The 19811-nt window shown below is 44.8% G+C and overlaps 1 long non-coding RNA gene across 1 annotated transcript; it reads left to right on the top strand.

Moving 5' to 3' along the window:
• The first annotated feature begins 4351 nt into the window (after positions 1 to 4351).
• On the top strand, positions 4352 to 7041 carry LOC148326482 (uncharacterized). The gene is made up of 3 exons (XR_015846242.1): positions 4352 to 4448; positions 4725 to 4872; positions 6754 to 7041. It is a non-coding gene; the product is annotated as an uncharacterized LOC148326482 (long non-coding RNA).
• Positions 7042 to 19811: the final 12770 nt, after the last annotated feature.

A 19811-nucleotide genomic window follows, 5' to 3' on the forward strand; every position in this document is an offset into this window, starting at 1 on the left:
TTCCACCTGAGAGCTCTTAAAGTCTTTGGTTCAAACAGGGTATCGCTGATGTTTTTTTTTTTTTTTGTTTTTTTTTTTTTTGGGTGGAATTCTGTTCTAAAAGCAAAACAAATAATGTCGCAAAGGTACTCGTGACATCATTAAAAACAAGCGCAGACTTTTTTTTTTTTTTGAAGTTGAGCAAAGTGAACAGAAAAGTTAGTAGTAAGTAAAAAAATATTCACATACAAAAAATATTATATATATATTTAATTTTAAGAGAATAACTCGGTCCATTGTACGTATTGAAAAAGTCAGCACAGTGTCTTCGTGGTTTGCAACTCTGGCTCACATTTGAGAGCTTTGTGGTTTGAATTCGAGCTCGGACGATTGAATCGGCCAACGTTAGCTCTTTTGACTTCAGCTACAATTTATTTATTTTTTTCAACACATTGACACATTACAACTCACGTTTCAAACTCAAGGCCCGGGGGGCCAGATCTGGCCCGCCACATCATTTGATGCGGCCCGTGAAAGCAAATGATGTGCCTTGACTTGTTTCATGCTGACATTCCAAAATGACAAATTGACTTTAAAAACAATGAGATGTTGAAATCATTTTTTTGTTCCCCAACCCTCTTCTAAAATAAATGAAATAATACTTGAAGAAATCTTTTTTTTTTTTTTTGCTTGTAACTGCAATTTTACTGGCTGCTTGTGCCGTAAACGGACGGCGAGCCTGAAAAGCTTCACGGGGTCGAAAGTCCTCCCAAAAGTAAACACGGCCATGAGGGCAGCGCGAGGGCCTGCCGGTTCCGCTCATCTTTCCCCACGTTGACTTTCAAATGCGAACAACGTTGCTCCCCCTCCCTCCTCCTCCTGCTGCCGGAAGAGATGGCATCTCTGACTCAGCCCTTTTGGGCTTCCTCAACAGACGTGGGCGGGGACTCGGGGAGGGTGCGAACTCTTCAAAACGCCCCGACGGCCACTTCACTGCAACAACATCGCAATCGCCGCTTGAATCGACGAGTTCCCTCCTCCCGCCTCGCTCACGCTCGTCACTACTAACCTGGGAGGTTTTTGTGCGTACCAATTTGCGCAATCACCTCACACTCAACTCGACTAATTACTGGGACATGGACGTATAATTCTCGACGGTTCCGTTTTCAACATTTGACTGCAATTATGTCCCAAAAATTAATTTCTTGAATTGAAATGAAAAGAAGACCGAAGTTCTGCTGTTTGGTTCCAGTGGCCCTTCTACTTTCAACTCTGTTGACCTTTGCCCCCTGGCATCTTATTTAAAGCCAAAAGGCTCCAACTTGGGTTTTTGAAACCAGATCGGCAAATCGGCGCCGCTGTGAAGGAAGCCCTTCCTTTCTTAAGGGCACTTTGAAACTTCGTTGCATCTCGGCTAGATTACTGTCATGGATTTTATTTTGGAGTCAGCCAGCCCTCCCTCAAGCGCCTCCAAATGGCGCAAAATGCCGCTGCTCACGCCTGCCCGCGGCCATCAATTTGCACTTCACGCCCCCATGAACTTGAGTGCCAATTCCGTCTCCTCATCTGCCAGTTTGCCCATTCCCGCCATCAAATTTGCGAGCTGAGTCTACTCAGGAAATGATCCGCTTATGGACTATTGATGCTCTGGATTCCATCGAAGGTAACGCGAGGAGGCCACGTCGGAAGCGTGTGCGATCACTTTGCCTGGCTGGGCTTTAGGGACAATGGCGCCTCTCCCAACGGCGGCACAAAGTCATCTCGCAGGCGTCTTAATCCCAGGAAGTTTGATCCGCGCTGGGGTTGGGCTACCAACTCCAAAATAACAACCCCCCCCCTCCTCTCTCAGCCCACTAATGCAGTAAGGAAAAGCTTTGAGCCATATCACCGCCGTCGAGTGTTTGTCGTGACGCACCGCGTCGTGATGACATCATCACTGCTTTGAAACAATGGGAGTGTTTTCAAGGAAAAGGTTGAGAGTGAATGAGAGCACAAGTGTGGAAGTTTGTGTACGAGTGTGTCCGCTCGGCTCGTACGCGAGCATTTAAGAGGGCGCCAAAGTGGGTGGGGCGCACGACTGAAAGTTGAGGGGAAAGATAAAGACAGGCGCTCGCAATGGGACGAGGTTGCGCAATCGGCGGTCGGCGGGCCGCGCTGGCTTTTGCCCTCCATTAAAGTAAAAATGTCGACGAGAGCCGACATCGCTCACAAGTTGAGAGATGTACACAAACAAGAACCGTTGACAGTTCGTTTGAAGCGCAATAAGAAGTTACTCATTTACAAATTCTTTTTTTTTTTTTCTTAAAACATGCCCAAACGTTCAGCAGTTTTGGACCATCTTTGAACGGGAAAGAAGAAGATGAAAATCAAAAGCAACAGCACGCTCGTTGTTTCTGCGCATTTCATTGATTCAAGGAGGCCGAGCGTTGTTGTTCAAAGGCGCTGACGTGACAGAAATATTGCAAGACGTATTTGGCTTGGCGGCGCGCTCAGGTTCCCATAACGGTGAACTTGACTCAAAAGGCCTTGGACACGCGAGGATGGGGAGAGGAGAGACGGCGCTAACCTCGCTCTGAACTCCCGACATTCCGAGCAGGCTTCTTGGACGGTGACGGCGGGGAATACTTGCATCAGTCACATGATTTAGCGGCGCCGTTTCAAAGGCACGACGCTTCTCCCGCCGTTGAAGTCGGATCGCATCTTCAAATGCCTTCAGATTGTCAACCCCCTTTTTTTTTTCTTCTTCATGGGTTCAACGTGACCTGCTGACATATTAACTGCCAAGTCAATCTCCCTCTTCTCTAGAACAGCTTTTGGGATGAATTTTACCAAGACGTTGTCGTGTGTCTCTTGTAATTTACAAATTTGTTACCTCATCAGTTCGTTCACGACACCAACCAGCTCGTTGGATTTATTTGTGATCGTTTGATTTTACATGCCAGGTCAAAATGCGAGTTCACTGCACGAGCCTGGCTTTGAACCGATTCACCGCATGACCGATTAGTCGTAATCGTCTGAATATTACTCCAGTCCGAGAAGCTCACAATCGGCGGTCGAAAAGAATTTGAAATTCCGCTACTGGTAAGTGAATTATCAGTTAGGAGGTGCTCATTTGAAGATGAAGTGAGTCGGGTTCAAAGGTCAATTAGTGGAGCCCGGAGTTCAAAGCAAACATGGGGGAGCAGTATTTCGATGTTGTGCTGCGCGCAATTGGGATAAGTTGCCAACGCAAGATTTTAAATCCACGTTAAATTACATTGTTTGTAAATGCTTTCAAAAGTTTTTTTTTTAATTTTGTGAACCGTGCTGAGGATGAAATGCACTTGACTGCACATTTGTCGTACTCATTCACCACTTCGCAATTGTTTATTGCAATCATTATGATTGATGAAAAGTGTTGGTGTCCCGTGACTTTTGCCCATGCAGTCAGTCCAAAATGAAGTGCGCCGTCGTGTTATTTTTTGCACACAAGCTGAACTCAGTGACTGAGCCGAGCAACGGCGGCGCTTCCTCGCGCTCCCCTTTGGCCGAGCCAACCAATTCATTATGGACTTGACTTTAAAACTTCCTGTTTTTCTCCCCCTCTTTAATTAAGCCAATCTGCACCAGAGCACTAAAGAGAGGAAATACCTCCAAATAGTCCCCCATTTGCGGCCACTTCAATTATTCCTCGGCTGCAGATTGCATCGCTGGCGTTAATGCAACAACGTTTGATCACAGGCGGGAAATGATGTCTGTCATTTCTTCCTGCCTCGCTCGCGATATTGTGGGAATGGTACGGCGAGTCCACGCCCGGCCGGGGCGGATGCGTCACAACGACGTGCCCTCAGTCAGGCCCATCTGACATCCATCTCTGCCTCATGTGTTTATTATTATTACACGCTTGTAGTCTCTTTATACAAAAAAAGGGAAAGAAAACAGTTGATTTATGCGTCCACTGTTGGCCTTTCCTGTCCTCATTTCTGAAAACAAGATTCCGTGGAAATTCCTGCAGCACTATTAGCGCGAAGCACTTTTGAGGTCAAACTTTCACTTGCACTGCAGTATCCAAAACAGTCGAGACAAAGGTTGTTACACAACAGTTGCTCGTATCATTTATTTCACAGTTTGTATTCCAAGTATTGTATGCATGCAAAAACTAATTGTTGAAGCTTTCACATTTATTTTTCCCTTTTCAGACAATTATGGATGCTTAAAAAACAAAAAACACACACAAAAAAAAAACAACGCTATTTTTAAATACATTGAATGCACTCAGTCGGCTATTTGTGCTTCGCCCCGCCTTCCCGACGCTGTGGGTGTGTCATTGGACAGGAAGCACGTCAGTCAATATAACAACATTACCGATTGGTCGATGATGATCTCACGCGCAGGTTGTTCGATGCCGCAGCGGGTTTGATTATGAGCACGACTATTTTAAGCAGCACAAATGTAAATGTTCATCTTTCTTTTGTTTGTTCGGACACACGGTGAGAAGGAGGCTCATCATACTTTAGATTATACTTAGTTTTTATTTTGTGTTGTGTCTTTTAAATTCAGGTCGTTCTAATTCGTTTTTACAGCAAGTTTGTGTGTACGACAGTGATCTTGGAAGCTCTCTGCTGGTCCAGACGTACTCGACAATTATTGTAGCAAACGAAAATGTCTCATTGAGTTGCTTTTCACTTGCCAGTTTGGCCTTTTCAACTTTGAACTGAAACTCACCCTCGGAGCCTCACCCTCCACTGTGTTTTTTTTTTCACCAGGAAACAGGAAGAGGGAGGAACCACGTCTATATGGAGACGCAAAATCTTTCAAAGAAGATGATCATCTTTATAAAAAAAAAAATCATCATGATTTGAAAACGTCACAATATTTGCAATGCTCTTTTTTTAACCAGGTGACGCATTCCAGGTAAGAAATCTCCTATTGTTCCCATCTGTCAATCATTAATAATGTGGGCGGGGCCAGGTATGCGGGATATTTTATGATCTCTATGAAATTCCTTTGAGTACAATGTTTGGCTTTCGCACCGAACCCTTTTTACTACACGTCATCTGTGTCGCTACCAAATAGGCTACTATTAAAACCACAATTAGTCAAGAGATGATTTTTAAATGTTTTTTAATGCATTAAATGTTATATTTAGTTCAAAATGACAGAAGTGGTGAAAGAATGATATTCTTGGGGTTAACAGATATTTTCAGTCCTTTAGAGGTTGAAAATGATTCTTAGCCATGATCGTTTGAATGAATGCAATCTTTTGTATTATTTTCAAGGATGGAGGAAACTTATAGCACATTTTTAAAAATTGTATGTGAATTAGAGAATATGAGAATTATTTTGGACATTTGTGAAATATGATTGAAATAACGCCAAATAATTCTCATGAATATCACTTAGCACGACTTCAAACTGTTTTTGACACTTTCGTTGTGTTCTCTATTCAATAAATAAAAATGTACTTTATCTCAAATGGTGAAAGGTTTGGGCTTAACCGACGATATTTTAGCAGTAACGTATGCTTTCAATTCCTTTTACACTTAATTCAAATTTTTTTTATCAGGGCAATAAACTAAAGTTGGGAACTTAACCAGTCAAGCGTAAAAGAACCTTTTCATTAGCGAAACTGTAGCATTAACGTTAGCGCGCGTGGTTGCACGGCTAGCAGCTACCCTCCTCTGTGCTCTTTTTGTACCATCCCATTTCTTGTTGCTCACTTCTGGGAGCATGTGCTACGCCCACCCGGAATTTAAAGAGTCCGGCAAACCTCTGATGGCAACGTAACGGCTCAAACGTTTACTTTTGTTGTATTTCCGCATCTGATCGTTTCCAGCTAAACTCAGACTGCTAGCATGAGCTGGTGTAGCATCCATTTGGCTGCGGTCCAAAGCAACAAATGCCGAGAAACACTCCCGAATTGAAGTAGAAAGCCGCTTTAAACGTGGAGAGCCCTCAGATTTTGGAGCGCTGGCACAATGACATCATCATCATCATCGTCATCAAAGAGGAAACCCGAGTGGGCCTGCTATCGCGGCCCCTCAATAAACAGACTGGTTATCACATCACTAACATTTATTTAACCCCTCTGCAGAAGGTGTTCTGGTGGAGGGGAGGGAGCCGTACCCAAATCTATTTGGCTGACCCAGTCATATCCTACACACGCACACACAAGACACTTTCTCAGACACGGAACACAAGCGTGCACTTCAAGCGATGGGCGTGGAAAGTGTTCACGTCAAGCCAAGAAGAGAACAAAATGAAATGATTTCATGTGGACTGTTTCAAATTTGAGGGCGCTTTTGATTAGGAAATTAAAAAACAATCTCTTTGCAAATGCAACTTACAACAAGAAATTGTGAAAAAAAACAACATTTTGCGTAAATCATTACATTTAAAATTAAAGTCAATTCGAAATTGACTTCAGCGCACAACAACTGTCCAAAATGGCGAGCAGGTTCAGGTCTTCAGCCCCCCCCCAAAAAAAAAATCTTTGGGTAAAAGTAGGCCAATCCGCAGCAACACGAGAGTCGGTTAAGAAAAAAAAATCCATTTTTTTGTCACAGTCTAACCCAACATTATGAAGTCCTTTTTCAAGTCAAAACTAATCGATTAAGAAATAACTCTTACGAGTATTGCTGCTCCAAATTTCTACTTTCATTTAAGTTTAGAAAAATAAATGACAAATTTGCTTCAAAGACTCCGCATGAGACGACACATTTAGGTTTCGTCAACAATGTTGCTCATTCTGGGCAACGGTGACTCAACTTGTGATTTGCCGTTGCTGTCTTTTAGGAGGTCCACGAGCCTGCCCCCCCCCCGCTTCAACAATCAACCGACATTATGACCAGCTTTTGAAAAAAGGAGCGATGGGAAAGAAGGCGAAAGGATGAGTGTGACACCAAGCTACCTACTCGCCATTCCTTTGCCGTTTGCGCAGCTCTCTCCCACACATCTCGGCATCCCCGAGCCAGGCCTCCGTCGATGTGTGTGTGCGCATGTGTGTGTTTTCTTTCTTCATGACTTTAAGGAAAGAAAATGGAGCACTGACCAAAATAAATACGGCGCTCTGTCTCTCGGATCAGACAATGTGTCATAGTGCGTGCGATAGCTCGTCGGTGGAGGGGGGGGGGCGGGGGGGGCGAGGGGGCTTGTTGTTGTTTTAGCCTGGAGGAGGAGGATGGAGCACTTTCGGGGCCCTGCGGAGCGTCTGTCACCCCCGTCTACATCGCACACACTCTCCGTTTCTTGCCTGATTTACAATCCAACGCGTTACTTTGAAACGAAGCAAAAACGCATCGACCGAGTGTCACGACTGCGCAGAACGCAATCTGTCCAAATCTATTGAAAGCCGTGATCAACGTCGCTTCCTTGAACTAACTTGAAACACCTGATTTCGTCATCCGCTTCAAGACAAATAAGCGTCTCCCTCAAAATGACGCTTCGCTTCTCCCACCAGGACACAAAAACCCAAAGCAGTGACAGGAACCTTAAAGAACCTCGGTTGCTAACCAAAACAGGAGCACCTATTGAAACGCCGGCAGCAACCTTAACCATGCCAGTGATCTCATTTCTTGCACACAACGATTAATCAAATTCAATTCAACATCGTCATGTAGAAGAATGCAATTTTCAAATATCGTATATTTATATATATTGTTTTTTAAATTGATCTCTTTATTTCTTAGAGTATACCAACTCACATGCAATTATCCCTTTAGATTTTGATTGTGCCGTTTATTAGCCATCCTTAGCTGTCTTTTTTTTTTTAAATTTTTTTTTGATGAAGGGTGCACTTTGGGCGACGATCGTTAAATGGCCAATTGAACGCTCTGTCAAGCAGAACCTTCCTTTGACCCTGAAACACACACACACACACACACGTGCACAATCCCTTCGTCGGACATCAATAGTTTGTTTATAATTAGCCCTGGCACCTCTTGACTACTTAGAGAGAGTGATTGTTTTTGAAAATGGCCCCCGGGGTCCTGTTGACTGATTGCACCGACCGAGCTTTGGCGGCGGAGGAGGAGGCGTTTTAAGGAGGGGGGGGGGTTGTAACGCGACGGTCCGCTGTCGAAAGTGTGCTGGCCTGGGCCAGAGTTGCAGTCGGCATTCCAGTCAAGCCGCTGTGGACCCTCGCCTGACAGCCCCGCCGATAATGTCCCAGTCAGATAGAGAGAAGCATCTGAGCCCTGCTCTCCATCACTCAATTAGTCAAAAAAAAAAAAAAGCTCACAAATCATACGGCAGTGCTGTTTATGGTTCTGCTTCGTGTCTCCTCTGCGGGCTCATTAGTGGAAATATGATGCTTAACAAATGTATTAAAAACGCTTGTTGGAAGAGAGCAGCTTTAATGCGTACTCTTTTGATTTTGGTGAACTCTCAACCGCTTTGAGCATTTAGAACAAAGATGAGGCTTTTCAAATTCAGGAACAATATTTCCACATCATAATCATTGATCATGCGCATGACTATTTTTCCATCACGGCCCTTACAAAACATTTTAATTAATGACGAACAATGATGACATTTTCATAGAAAAAACGCCTCCATGCTGATGTATTGGCCGTGAGAGTAACGACTTTTGTTCATTTAATTACCAATCTTGTTCATTTATAAGGCTGCTCGAAATGTTGCCATTTAAGCTCAGGTCACTTTTTGGTCGACAATCAATCAAGCATACCACTAAAAGAAAATTCTCTGCTCAGAATTGCATATTAATTCAATCCAATTAAAGAAATGCCATCTTATGCAATATGACCCTTTTAAATAAAATGTCTACATGCACTGCTACAAATTATTCAGAGTATGAAAATATTGCATTTTATTTTTCAAAAAAAAAACTACTCATAAAAAGTGAGGAATATTAAAAAAAAAAAACAGCCTTTATTTCGAAAGGCTCCATTTAGATTCATCTTTGGTGCCGATTAGGTTTTTCCTCACATTTCACCCAAAAGCTGACCAATGTTCTTGTGACTTTTGTGACCAGCATCTCCACCAGAAAAGGGCCAGCGGTTCCGGGTCAAACATTTCCCGCCATTCAAGCGGGCCGTCAGCCCGAGAAAGAGCCCTGACCCGAGGCCGACCCGTCACCTGCAGACGGCCGCCACGTTGCTCTTTGATGGCGTGTTTGCTCTTTCGTACAGTAGAGGTTAGTCACACACACCTTGAGCGAGCGACGCGTTGGCGCACACAATGGCCACGCCGGTTCTGGTTTGTGTGAGCAATGAGTGGGGGATTAAGACATGAAAGGCAGCCAGTGTGGCGGGTAAACACGACCGGAACAATCTGCGACGCGTTGGGGCCGGCGGATGTCCGTGTCCAGGCAACATTATACCTGATTGATTCTCTGCTTTCCACATTTAAAATGGAATTTTGTTTGATTTGTTTGAAGATTAATGAAGAACGTGGGAGTTGGAAGTAAAATGAGGTAGCCATATTTATCGCAAAACTTGATAAAACTCGTGCCAAAAAAGTCCTAATATTGAACAAGGCCAAAATATGTAGAACCAATTTGCCTTACAATCTAGTGATGCTTTTCCAGCAGAACACTCTTCAAAGTGTTGAATTTGAAGTTTCCTATTGTATGCAACCCAATTGTTGACAATCTTCTGCATTAAGAACTAAGTTCGCTTCCGTCGCTTAGTTCCCGTTTACATGTCGTAAGCTAATGTACTTTTCATTTGTTGTTGTAGCGAGCTAGCTATGAGACGAGGTAGAAGCTAGCAAGGTAGCAATAGCGAGAGCGCTAAATGTATCGTCATGAATTGGGTTAGCTGTTGTCTGTTCTTGTGTTGACATTTGTGTTTTGTTGAGTTGTGTTGTTTCCGACTTTTATGAATGCATCACGCGACTCACTGACGGTGAGAGAGAGAGAGAGAGAGAGAGAGAGAGAGAGAGAGAAGGAGAGTGAGAGAGAAAAGGAGAGTGAGATAGCTGTTGTGCTGACGACGGAGCGATTTGTAAGAATTCAATCGAGCATTTAATTGAGTAACATTCATCAAACTGTTCGACATGGTCATAGACCGAGTTTGTTAGTTCTAAACTAGTCGGCTATGTGTTGTATTTGGATGGTAACTAGCTAGCAAGCTCAAGTCTGGAACCAATAGATATCAGAATAAAGGCTAAAGTTTTTTTTTTTTTTTTTTACCAATTGTATTACTCAACATGAAACGTCAGATAATCTTTTTATACCTCAGTAGACTTTTGGGGAGTTTGACATCTTTTAACTCTGGGAAGCAAGCCAATAATTTCCAATTATTCATTTTGGAGGCCTACTCTTTTAACTTTGTTACCAACGCATGCTTTGTGCTGAAAGACATGTTATATTCTTTTTTTCTTCATCTCCTAGAAAAGGAAATAATTTCCCCTGAGCTGAGGGAGCGCAGAGTTTCGAAGTAAATTGTAACAAGACTCTCTCTAGGGGAATAGGCTCCTTTCCGTGCTCATTGGAAGTGAAGTCGTATCGTGAATTATGGAGAGCAAAAAAAAAAAAAAACAAAGGTATTTTTGTGGCAGTGAAAAACAAGGTCAGGCAGAAGAAAACAACAAAAAACCAATCAGAAACAATTGAAATACATTTTTAACATAAAAATGAGTAAAGCGATAGTATAATGACAAAGGAGGAGCACGTAATGTTTTTTCACGGCGCCTCTCACGCTTTGTTGCTGCACTGTGCAAAAGTTTCGTCAGGTGTTAGATGAACGTGCTTAAGTGTCTGTCGCATCCGTTCATTGATTGAATAGTCACAAATCCAAATTCAAACGACGAGTTTTTGTTCGACACACTTGAGCATCATCCCATAAAAGCTTCTGCTTGCAATCCTTTGAGATTGTCAAGTAACAAAACACTAAATGCAAATTTGAAATCTCCACCCTTCAGCGTCACGATGACTGAATCACAAGCGCACAATTTGAGGCTGAATCATGCTGGGACAATATTTAGACTGGATCTCAGCCGCCTGCCTGTTGCGCAATGCAGCGGGACATTCTCACGAAGGCCGTGGGGGGGGGGGGGGGGGTTAGGTGAGGAGATTTAGTCAAATGTTAATTGTAGCGGCTAAAGTAGCGTTAGCGTTAGCCTAGCTTCGTATCGGAGCCAAAAACGATGATTTAAAAAAATATTTTTTGTGTTTGTTGTTGCATTATCCTGAGAAATTTCTGATTGAGAGAAATCCGCCCAAAATGAAGCGCGACTTACTGAGTCGTTATCGACCTGAGGTGTCACATTCCGGAATAGAAAGTAACTAATTTGGCGTGACTCAAGCGGCAGGGAAAGGAGGCATCCGTTTTGTGACGGAATTGAAAGACCTCAGCATGCTTCCTATCTTACTTAAACAGAACAAGCCTTTTTTTTTTTAAATCACCGATTACATGAGCACAAAACGCGTAGGCGATGCGTTATGCATGGACGCTTTTTGTTGGCAGCGGATGGGATGCCTGAAGTCCTGACGTCGACATTTTTTGGGAGGTGCGTATTTACAAATCACGCGGTTGGGAATTGCGTCACGTGCTTTTAGTCGTGTGGTTGATTTGGATTTCCTACCAAACAAAGACAAAAATTAAAAAGTGCCTCTCAGCCATCCAAAAACTTTTGGATGCAATTGAAAGACAATTTTTTACGTTATGATTTATGAAGAAAAAAAATATTCCCCAGCAGAAATTGCAGTTTCAATCCGAGCAAAAAAGGTGTTGGTGCTTGAGCACCACTATCTGTGCACGAGCCTGTTTTAGAGGTCAAAATGTTACCAAGCTCCTAAAACAGGAGCTTTACCGTTATTAAAATCTCGAGGCAACAATTTCGCCCCCAACATTTCCCATCAGTAAAATTTGAATTGAAACAAACTGTTTGTCGTTTAGCAAATTGCAGTCAGTCCGAAGTCTGTGGTTTCTCGGCGCTTGCGACACGGCCGATATTCTGTGGAAATCAAGTACAAAGCACGCCGAGGCACCAAGCGTGCACTTTCCGAAGCAACTGCTCATGCGTTTTCCTAGAAGAGGTGTCAGTAGGAGTCAGACGCCGCGCTCGTGCCTCCCTCCCACTGGAATCCGATGACAAACCGGGTTGGACCTCTCGGCTCACGAGGAGGCGCCCTGTCAGGTGAAAGATGAATTCTGGCCGCTTCGGTTTAAGATTCAGGGGGCGGAAGGAGGTATTGGATGGCTGCTCCCTCCGCAAAAAAAAAAAATTGTGATCACAGGGCCAGGAGCGCTTTTAGTCGTTTCCATGGTGATGACGTCAGGCCGCAGAAATGGACTCATTTTGTTTCCTTTTTCTGCAGTGTGCGAACGCAACAATGTGGCGCCTGAACGGAACCTCCCGCACGCCAAATCATTCCTTTTGGGGTTGTGCAACACGCAAAACTTTGTTACGTTGTTCCTCAGCAAGCTCAGTCGCGCGATTTCCTGCCAAGCTTTATTTTGAAGTTGCCAGCGCTTACTTGACAAGCATGAGCCCTAAAATGATTTTTTTCGGAGGTTCTTGAGGATCGGGAAATCAGGCCGCGATCTGGGTTGCCTTCCGGCCTGGACCCTGCGGCCTTATTCCTAAAAATTGTGGGCACCCTGTCCCTGTTCCGACAGCCCAGCTCGGCTCGAAAGGTTGCGTCTCCTGGATGACGATATTTTGTACGTGGCTCTTGAGTCCAACAAATCGTCAATGTCGCTTCTCTTTCTGGCTCACGGCACACCGAATGATTTCTTTTATCTGAGGTTCTTAAGGAAAGAAAATGATCAGTACCACTTGGAATTCTTCATGTGATGATCCTTCAATTGGAGCCTCAATTTTTTTTTTATTTTGTGGTTGTTGAAGGCAAGGAAATTCTCAAAACTGGGTAAGAGCGTGTGCTTTGTTCCAATTCATGTCTGCCTTCAATTGCCGCCTCATCGGGCTTCTGTTGTGTCCCGTAATCGTCCTTCAATTGCAGCTTCAGGATGCTGGCTCAGAATTCTTTCATCCGTGGTTATTGAGGACCAGAAAATCATCGGTATCTCTCGTTTTTTGCTGTGTAAAAGTCCATTCATTTTCCCACTTAATGTCCTTCAGTTGCAGCCTCTCAAGGCTGGAGTCCTTCAATTATTTTATTTGTGGTTTTTGACCATCAGAAAATTCACTTTATTAAGGCTTTTTTTATTTAGTTTCATTGTGGCTCCTGAATTTGGAAACGACTCCGAATTCAGTTCTGGTGTGCAGCAGCTAGCGAGCGCTCTGATTGGACCTCAGCTGACCATTCATTTTGCATCCTGGAAGGGAAAAAAAGAAAAAAACTTTCATCAGACAACAACATAAGCAAGCGTCGTCTGTCTATATTTCCACATTTCCAGCCTCCGGGTTTCCTGCGACGGCAAAGAAAAGGCCCAAAAGTGCCGACATCGCATGAAAGGTGGTGTTTTTGGAAGTGTCCCGGCGTCGCTGTCACACACTTGGATCCGTTATCTTAGCGTGGGACTGGCGTGGGGTGGGGAGTTATCTTGGGGTCCCATTGTGTGTAGTTGAAGTAGTTGAAGTGGGGGGGGGGGGTACCGTTACCGTGCATACAGGAGGTGTTGTGGCAGCAGGGGAAAGTCTTGGCTCCAGAGGGGGCGGCGGTGGAGGTGGTTGGCGTTTTGTAGCCCCCCCCCCCCCCTCCGTGGCCCCCGCTGGGCTTGGGGGAAGCCACGCTTGGAGACAGTAGGCTGGGGAATTTGTCAGAGAGGAGGCACCGGGCTCAGGCTCTTGCCCTCTCCCTGACAGGATCTGGTCAATGTCCTGCCGCCGAGGGTCGCGGCCCAGCTTACACATACAAACTTATCTCCAGTGCATCTGCCGGGCCGCCTGCACAGTCAGGCTGTCTCCACAGCGGGCCACGGGCGCTTTCCTGTCGGTTGGGGGGGGGGGGGGGGGGCGTGTGCTGGAGGTTTGGAGGGTGCGGGAGAGAGGAGAGGAGGATGGTGGAAGGATGGCGGGGAGGAGGTTTGATGTTCAACTGCCAAGTCGCTGAGCTGTGTGGAAAACACGAGCCGCCTCCAGGGTAACGGGACCACTTCTGAAGTTCGACAAACAAAAATAGCTCCGACGTCGACCCCGCCGCCGCGCCGCGTTCCCACACCCCTGTTTTGAATCCCGGTGTGGAAGGGGGGTTGAAATTCAATAATTGTGTATTTATCACTCTCTCTCTTGCTCGCTCCGTGTAGGATGGAGGCGACCTCTCGGTGACCAAGCGCGTCGAGGTCCCTTTGGTGAGTCATTTTCATCAGTTGAGCAGCGCCGGTTTCCAATTCTCATGACCTCATGCGTTGCAGAATGCTTGCAATCCACCGCTGGTGTTTTCTCTTCGCTCCCTCCTTTCCCAAGCTTTTCTCACCAGCGGCACCCCGGCGCAAGACGGACGCTCGGGGGCCAATTGCTTGTCACGTTTCAATTAACCCGAATAAAAAATGACAGCATCACTTCCGAGCGGAGTCATGTTTTGTTTTGTTTTGTTTTTTTCTGCAGGTGAGGCAGACGGGAAACTCTTGGAGCATCAGTGGTCATTTCATTAGGTACACCTGAATGAGATCCACGGAGGGATTTCATGATAATTGTATGATTTTTTTTGGGGGGGGGGGTGCAAAGTGCGATCCCATTCTCAGTCTGACCGCATTCTGAGGCCACTTAAGTCCCGTCTGGAGGAAATTAAAATGTGGATGAAACAAAAATTTTTAAACTTCAACTTTGTTGACCCCTTTGGCACTTTTTCTAAAGCCAATAATTCCGACGTTGCATTTTAAATCGGATCTGCAAATTAGTTGTTTGATCCATTTTTTTTTTTAATCTTGGGGAGCTGGCTTTCGTAAAGCTTTCACAACAGCCGTTAGAAACAAATGCCTTTGTTGGCGTTTGCTGGATAACTCTAACGGACTTAGTTTTGGAGTCAGCCAGCCGTCCCTCAAGTAGCTCCAAAATGCTGCTACTCGTCTCCTCAGGGAGCGCATCACTCCAATTCTGTCTTTCCTTTTTTTATTATTGTTTCACCTTTTTATGTGAGAAGTGGTTCACTTATTCTTACACTTTAATGTACAGTACCGTGGATGGCGGGGCAGTTTAACTCTGGAATTGATTCTTTCCATTTTCTTCTTAGGAAAAACTATTTTGAAATTTGAGCTGGCGTGAAGCGACTTAAAGACTTCTTTTTTTTCTGAATTAAAAAAAAAACAGTTGACACTTTGAACAGATTATTTTCTATGATCTTGCATAGAAAAAATGGCAGCAATATTCCACCAAATCTGAGGTGACGCATTTTTTTTTTTTTTTTTTTATGTCCAACAGTGAACAGCGCTGAACTTGTTGCGATGTTAAACACAGCGTGCGAAGCTCGTAAAGTTTTTGCGACAGTTTGACCCACGAGCAGACATTCCTACGTGAACATTTTTCCAACTTGGAACAAACGCATGCTTCAGCGTTCGACGTTGACCCTTCGCTGACTCCTTCTATGATCTGCGCTTCTTTTAAGAGTTCTCATTTTGGCAGTAATAAGCGAGCAATATTGCCCCAACGCTAATCCTCACCTCAAGACTTGCCGTAAATTGTGCGCGGCACGCCGTGCGCACCTGACACGGACACGTGACTTCCGTCATCTGCTCCTCATTGGCTGCCGTGTTCGAGCGGGACGTTTCACACCAGACCAACAAAAGTGCCGCGGCTCTTTACAAGGTTCGCCTGACCCTCGAGTTGTCTTCTGGATAGAGAGAACCTTTGAACCTCGTCGGTGCTTTGGAGCAAACCTTTCTTGTTTTCTTTTTCAGGATGGAGGAGAAGAAGGGAGGAGAGACGACCTCCTAATGTACATTCTGTTCTGCTTTGGCTGTGATTCCCAAGGTTGTTTGTCTGTGCGTGTTTGTGCGCGTGCGTGCGTGTGTGTGTTAGGTGGTGCCAGGCACTCGCGTCTCCTCTGGCTCGCTTCGTGTTGACCCGACCCTGGACTCTCCTCCCACGAGATGGGCGAGGCTTGGCAGAGCAACACGTTTCCACACACGCTGATTGGCGGTATGTGCGCACACATGCACGCGCACGACTGGAGGTGTGTGCACGCACGGGAGACACACTGACAGAGAGAATATTAGGTCACGGGACAGAATATTAGGTACACAATGCATTGAAATCGGATGTTAGAGCTGTGACTTTACATAAACATGCACGACTACTCACTTTCGTTTTGATATTATTCATTTCAGATGAAATATTAATAATTCTCCAGGCTAAAAAAAAATTAAAAATAAATCTCCACTTTGTCAACTATAGAGGACACCAGGGGAGAAAACCGAGTACGAGAGTCTTGTGCAGGCGTGGGAAAACTACGGCCCGGGGGCCACATGCGGGCCGTTAAATGTTTTAATCCGGCCCGCCGAATTTGAAAAAAATGAAATGGATAAACCTTGTTAATGTTTCATTTTCTAAATACTGTGGTGTGTCAAAGACAGATATTTGGTTGTTATGCTTTTCTTCATTTTCATTTAAAATTAAATGTATTTTTTTCCTCCAATGAGGTGAGGTGACCAAAACACTCGATCCATCTGCTCCTGGTCCGGCCCCTCTGTCAAAATTTTAGAACCCATTGTGGCCCGCCAATCAAAAAGTTTGCCCACCCCTGGTCGAGTGTGTTAGGCAAGTACAATGAAAGTCAACAGTCGAACGACATTCAGAATTTGTTTTTTTTTTGTTTATGTTCAGAAATGAATCCGACCCAAGCGTGACAGAGCAACCCCAAAAGAAAGTCAACCTCTACTTTGCACAAATTCCCGCATCCTGGGGGCTCACACTGTATCGTAAAACATTTTGATCACAGTTGCTTCGCGTGATCGAGTATCGGAGCTGAGTATCAGCGAGGATCGGTCCTTTTGCTCGCTTCCCATCAGCCAACACTCGCTCACTAAGTGAGACAAATATTCCCACGTGCAATCGACGCGCCAGGCATGCCAAGGTACATTCCGAGGAGTGTGTTAGCCTGATTTAAGGTCTTGTCTTGTCCAAGGCTGGCCTCTCTCTCTATGTGTGTGTGCGTGTGTGTGCGTGTGTGTGTGAACGAGCCCACGTCATCCCGCTCGCAGCAGCGCCCGATCCCGATCCTATCTTAGCTCCTCGTCTACTCTCACCCACTCACTTCCAAATGAATATAAATGATTGTTTTCCTTGTATGACTGCATCACCCAAAACACTCGAAAGGGCAGCAAGAGTGGAAGCGACATCTCAAAAAAGGAAAACAAATGGCGGGAAGAATTTCTTTTCTTTTTTATGTGAACATACAGACAAGGACAATTAAGAGTAAAATGAGTCGCTTCTGGTTGCATGTGAACCGTCACAGCGTAGCCTCGATGAAGTCGTCATCGTGATAATGAAACAAGCCCACATTCCCGTGCTTAAAAACATTACAAAGTGACAAATGAGGAAGGAGGGCAGAGGGCAACGTCGCGGGAACAAATCATTGGATGTGACGCCGAGTTCCAGCACAAGCACTTGGCGTTGGCCGTCTTGCTAGTGGAGAGGAAATGGGAATAAAACAAGCTGGAGATTGGTCGATGATGCAGATGGAAAGCATCTGCCCGCTTGCCTTGCAAAACTCGAAAAGCCGAAGATGCGGAAATTGCAGAAAGAATTTTATTTATTTATTTTTTTAATTCGACAGCCGATGTATCGCCGGCTCTATTTTTTTTCTAACAAAAATTGGCATTTGCCTCAAAAAATCATATTCAGTGGGGCCCAAGATATGAATTACATGAATAAATAAAAAAATTTGAATTTTTTTGTGAACATTTTGGACAAATCTGCAAAGCACTGAAGACGCGAAACGTGAAGCGCAAAGTGGCGAGGGAACACCGTAATTCTGCAAAGGGACATTGATAGATAGATGGCTACAAAGCTAACTAGATCGAAAGCTAGCTAGCTAGCTAGATGGATATATTTTTTTAGAATTATGGTGTCACTCTCCAAGCAGCAGCTAGCCGGCCTCAAGGCCCAAGCCCAAGTTTCTGAGTTGACACAGTCCTGGTTCTTGTTGCGACTTTGCTCCCTCAGTGTAAATGTCTCCGTCCAGAACCCCATCTGACCCCGCCGGTTAGCCTTTGTTTAGCAGACGCCCCGACCCCCTTTAATCTCGTCCGGAGATAAATCCTTTGATGGACCTGGTCCGACTCACTTGAAAGTACGGCCCGGGCCATCTCCATAGATCAACATAATACGGCACGTTTGATGTCAGAGGTGGAGAGGGGGGGGGGGGGTTCCACCTATGGCACGCGGGTGGGCCCTCACTCTGGCTCCCAGTAACAGGCTCATCAATCCAAAGAGGACCACCTGCCCTCGTGACCACAGAGAGCCAACACTCTGACCTTGTCTGTGAGTGTCCAGACGCTCAGACGAAGACACATTTCTTATTCGACACGATCGCAACACGGAAGCGCCACGAAAAGCAAGAGAAATGGACCGAGCCCCGGCGTGAAAAGCGATAATCTGCAAACAATTGACGCCCACTTACAAAGTTGTGGAAATGCACAAAATGGCGAGAAATCGGTTTTTTTCTTTATTGATGTTTCGTGTATGTAAAAAATTCACTTTTAGTGAAGCTCGATGAGAACGCCACCAAATATCGTGCTAATTCCCCTTTTTCTCCGCCTCTTCACAACTCAACATCGCCAACTGGAGGCCTGGCATGCTAATTACAGCGGCTGTCTCATCACGCATATGGCCCATTGGAATTTACAGGGAGTTTGAATCGCGGCCACGCAGCTCTGAAAAAAAGGCGCCAGCTCGCTTTGAACACGATCGTCATCACAAACTCATTTGTCAGTTGGCTAATTGTGAAAGGGAATCACCCGAGCCACCGACTGTGGAAGTGTCATCCTTAAAACCGCGGCCGACTTCAGGGAGCTCTTGAGATTCCTCTGATAAGATCCCCCCATTTACCCCCCCCCCCACTCCATTAAGACACGTCCCACACGCTGGCTCTTATCTAAAGCGTTCATCGGAGCAAGGCCGCTAATGCTGATAGATTTGATCCTGCAGGAGCGAATATGCCAAAGTTCAATGACACAAATTAGAGCGTTAGCATGATGAGGATGACGATTGTGTGTGTGGGGGGGGGGGGGCGTGTGCGTGTGCGTGTGTGTGTGTGTGAGTGAGTCCTACCAATGCGAGTGACAGCATCACCCTAAAATAGGACAACAGGCATTTTAATTGTTGTACTCTGCAAAGGCTCAAGATGGTGCTGAGTTTTGTTTTAGACGCTCATAAAGCTGAACGGGGCTTTTCAAATATTCAGAACAGCTCTTGAGATGCATTGCAGTTTCACACCATTGCAAAATACAGCCATAATATTAATAATAATAATAATAATGATCAACATCTGAATGATGGCTTTATGTGTCCCTTCATGCATTTTTAAAAAAATAAAAAAGATTATTTACTGTTTTCCTAGCCTTCCTTTTATTCAGTGGTGAGACAAATCATTTGCGTGCCCAGAAAGGTCTTTAGAACAATTTGAATGTTACAACGTAACTAGTATAATGTAAAAACCCTTTTTGCCGCTTGAATTATTATTACAATTAACATTGTAACTCATCTGATTGCTTCGAGGGTATGAGAACTTCTCATTTTTCTATAACGACCTTTTGACCTCTTTCAGTTTGCTAGCTGACTTTGCGTGAGATGCAAGTTACACCTTCGTCTGGTCGCCAGCCAATCTTTGGACACTCGCATAAAACATGAATTCAATTCAAGTCTTCAATGAACCGCTGTCATTTTCCTCTCATTCCGTATGATATAAAATACGCATTCTATATCCGGTTGCTTGATGGTCTGAGCATCTGTTCCCATATCGTCCCATGGGTCCATTAGGGAACAAT

Source organism: Idiotropiscis lumnitzeri, chromosome 12 (genome assembly GCF_059441095.1).
Source record: "Idiotropiscis lumnitzeri isolate Australia: NSW breed Sydney's pygmy pipehorse chromosome 12, RoL_Ilum_1.0, whole genome shotgun sequence".
NCBI lineage: Eukaryota > Metazoa > Chordata > Actinopteri > Syngnathiformes > Syngnathidae > Idiotropiscis > Idiotropiscis lumnitzeri.